General features: G+C 27.8%; 1 pseudogene; it reads right to left on the minus strand.

Moving 5' to 3' along the window:
* Positions 1–95: 95 nt before the first annotated feature.
* LOC113856970 lies at positions 96–756 on the minus strand (annotated as a pseudogene).
* Positions 757–4,576: the final 3,820 nt, after the last annotated feature.

Raw genomic sequence — 4,576 nt, forward strand, 5'->3', positions numbered from 1 at the left:
TTTTTTATTTTTTCTTCTTTACCCCATAAAGATATTGAATAGAATGAATTATTTTTTTTCCATTGAAATTTAGAAAATGAATGTTTAAATATCCTTCAAAAACAAGTAAATAGATCCGAAACATATAAAATGCAGTTAATCCTGCTGTGGAACAAGCTATTATTGCGAAAATTGGTGAATACAACCAACTATCATTAAGAATCTCATCTTTGGACCAAAAACAGGCAAAAGGTGGAATACCACAAAGAGAAAGTGTACCTATTAAAAAAGCAGTTTTTGTAATTGGCACATGTTTTGTTAAACCACCCATAAGAACCATATTTTGACTTTTAGCTGGAGAATATCCAACAATAGCTTCCATTGAATGAATAATGGATCCAGATCCTAAAAATAACAATGCTTTTGAATAAGCATGAGTAATCAAATGAAATAAAGCGGCTCGATAAGATCCCATACCTAGAGCTAATATCATATAACCCAATTGAGACATTGTGGAATAGGCCAAATCTTTCTTAATATCTTTTTGAGCAATAGCTAAAGTAGCTCCTAAGACTACTGTTATTATACCTATAAAAGCTATTCCATTCATTATGTAAGGTAGAACTATGAAAAGAGGAAGAAGTCGAGCTACAAGAAAAATTCCCGCCGCTACCATAGTAGCAGCATGTATAAGAGCGGAAATGGGAGTAGGTCCTTCCATAGCATCTGGTAACCATACATGAAGGGGAAATTGGGCAGATTTAGCAACTGAGCCACAAAATAACAAGAGGGCGGATAAAGTAAGAAAAAAATATTAACTTCATTTTTATAAATCAAATTACTGACTATTTGAAACAAATCCCGAAATTCTAAACTACCCGTTATCCAATAAAAACCTAAAATTCCTAATAATAAACCAAAATCTCCTATACGATTCGTTACAAATGCTTTTTGACAAGCATTTGCTGCAATAGGACGTGTGAACCAAAAACCTATTAATAAATAAGAACACATTCCAACCAATTCCCAAAAAATATAAATTTGTATCAAATTCGAGCTAGTAACTAAACCCAACATTGAAATATTAAAAAAAGTAATATAAGCAAAAAATCTCAAATATCCTTGATCATGAGACATATAATTATCACTATAAATAAGAACCAGAATGCCAACAGTAGTAATTAAAATTGACATAATAGAAGTAAGTGAATCGATCAAGTATCCAAACTCTAAAGAAAGATCATTATTTATGGTCCAAGACCATACATATTGATAGATGGAACCCTTATTGATTTGATAAATAGACAGATCAATCGAAAAAATCATAACTATAGTTAATAAAAAAATACTAGGAAAAGCCCATATACGGCGAAGATTTTTTGTTGCCGTCGGAAAAAGTAGAAATCCCACTCCTATTAACATAGGAACTGGAAATGGAATGAAAGGTATGATCCATGAAGATTGATGTGTATATTCCATACAAAAACAAAACAAATGGATTGGATTCTTAATGAATTTTGTTTCTTATTCGTCAGTTTTGTTTCATCTCTTTTGTAAAGAAAAGGGTCGGTTAATAAAAGAAGTGAATCTAGAAATAGAATTACATTAATTGTTCTGAATCTTTGTTCCATTCGAATATTACTAAGTACAAACTGAAAATGGACCAATAACCAAATTCCTATTCCTAGTAAAAAAAAAAAAAGAGTTTCTTTTTTTTTCTCATATTTATTACTATTACTATAATAAATAATGAATGTAATTTTAATAAAATAATAAAAAGGAAATATGTAAAAATAAAAATGTGAATTTCTATTTTTTTTTTTACAATTATACAAAAGTATAGAGTGAGGATAAATAATGAATTACACTAAAACTACGAAGATTCGTTTATTTTGATATTCATTAAAAAATTACAATTCCTACGACATTACTCAATAATTCTTTTTTTTTTAAGCATTAGTTCATTTTTGAACTAATTGAGTATTTTCCATTACAATAAAAAGATATTCATGTCTGGAAAAAGAGTTATAATATTCAATGTTTTACTTTAGAGATAGGAAGCAAAAAGGGAGCATTAAGATACATAAGATATATGGGTAATTAAAGAAGAATTCCTTTTCATTTACAGAAAAAAATGTCTTTCACATCGAACTATAACAATGAAAAACTATACTAACTCGATGGCAGTTCCAAAAAAGCGCACTTCTATATCAAAAAAAATCATTCGAAAAAATTTTTGGAAAAAGAGGGGATATTGGACAACATTAAAAGCTTTTTCATTAGCACAATCTATTTTTACGGGGAATTCAAAAAGTTTTTTTTGTAACAAATACAAACGTCAGAATAATCTGAATTAACTTTATTCAAATAACATTTTTGAATATTAAAATACTAATATAATTGGAATATCTAAATTCGTTTTTCATATCTAAATTAGTATTCTACAAATTTAGGATATGTATAACGATATTCTAAATAAAAAAATACTTTGAATGTAGTGTTCCATTTTTGATGAAAAATTTCACCATTTTTTTATTTATTCTATATTCTTAATTTTATTTTTCTATTCCTTTCTAAAATTTTCTAAAATGTAATATATTTAGAATAAGAAAAAATGTAATATATTTAGAATAAGAATATAGAATAATAATATATATATAGATATAGAATTTCGAAAATTCTAATAGATTCTCTAATAGACTTCTTTTAATTCGTTAATGTTTAGTAAACAAATATTACACTTTAATTGATTCTTTATTTGAATCTTGACAATTGACTAAAAATTGGTTATTATGATTTCGAGTAAGCCGCTATGGTGAAATTGGTAGACACGCTGCTCTTAGGAAGCAGTGCTAGAGCATCTCGGTTCAAGTCCGAGTAGCGGCATGATATCTTATCCTCCAAAAGAATAAGTCCTATAATGAACTCAATTCCTATTTCTATTCCTAGTATTCTGATTTTTATTTATTCTATATGATATTTTCAACTTTAGAGCATATATTAATTCATATATCGTTTTCGGTTGTATCAATTGTAATTTCAATTCATTTGATAACTTTATCGGTCAATGAAATCCTAGGATTATATGATTCGTCCAAAAAAGGCATGATAATAACTTTTTTCTGTATAACAGGATTGTTAGTTACTCGTTGGGTTTTTTCGGGCCATTTACCATTTAGTGATTTATATGAATCATTAATCTTTCTTTCATGGAATTTTTCCATTTTTTATATGGTTCCATGCTTCAAAAAGCATAAAAACAACTATTTAAATACAATAATCGCACCAAGTGTTATTTTTACCCAAGGCTTTGCTACTTCAGGTCTTTTAACCGAAATGCAAAAATCCGTACTATTAGTACCTGCTCTACAATCCCATTGGTTAATTATGCATGTAAGTATGATGATATTGGGTTATGCAACTCTTTTATGTGGATCATTATTATCAGTAGCTATTTTAGTCATTTCATTTCGAGAACTCATACAAATTATTGGTAAAAGCAATAATTTGTATTTTTTAAATGAATCATTTTCGTTTGCTGAAATCAAATACATGAATATGAATGAAAGAAATAATGTTTTACAAAAAACTTCTTTTTCTTCTTCTAGAAATTATTACAGGTCTCAATTTATTCAACAATTAGATCGTTGGGGTTACCGTATTATTAGTCTAGGTTTTATCCTTTTAACAATAGGTATTATTTCAGGAGCAGTATGGGCTAATGAGACATGGGGGTCATATTGGAATTGGGATCCAAAGGAAACTTGGGCTTTTATTACTTGGACTATATTCGCAATTTATTTACATACTAGAAAAAAGAAAAAAGTAGAAAATTTAAATTCTTCAATAGTGGCCTCTATGGGCTTTTTTATAATTTGGGTATGTTATTTAGGAATAAATCTATTAGGAATAGGACTACATAGTTATGGTTCATTTACATCTAATTGAATTAAAGTGAGTGAAAAAAAACTTCACAAATATAAATATGGAAACCATTCATTATATTATATATAAGAAAGAATATATATATATGAAGCAAACTTCCCATAAATCATCGAGAACCCTTTAAATCAAGTAATGTAGTAGTGATTCAAGGGGTTCTCACAAACAACAAGCATATTCAATTACAACTTAAATTCATTTTTTTGTAAGTTAATACAAGAAAAAAATATTTTGTTTATTGTACATAAGATTTTTTACTATTTTTTCTTTTTTTTTTTTCATTTATTCATATTCACGAAAACTATCTATAAAAAATTGGATAGAATAGCTTCAACTTTGTTAGCCGAGAATGAGAAAATGAAATCCGGATAAATACCAATACATAGTACGGGTATAAGGATCGAAATTGAAATAAATAATTCTCGTGGCCCAGAATCAAAAAAATAAGAGTTTGGTGTATTAAAAAGCTTGTATCCATAGAACATCTGCCGTAAGATAGATAATAAATAAATGGGAGTTAATATCATTCCAATTGCTGTTACAAAAGTGATTAGTATTTTTGTAATTAAAAGATATTTTTGGCTGGTAATTATTCCAAAAAAAACTATCAATTCTGCAACAAAACCGCTCATGCCCGGCAATGCAAGAGAAGCCA

Source organism: Abrus precatorius, unplaced genomic scaffold (assembly GCF_003935025.1).
Source record: "Abrus precatorius isolate BTA unplaced genomic scaffold, Abrus_2018 Scaffold138, whole genome shotgun sequence".
Classification (NCBI taxonomy): domain Eukaryota; kingdom Viridiplantae; phylum Streptophyta; class Magnoliopsida; order Fabales; family Fabaceae; genus Abrus; species Abrus precatorius.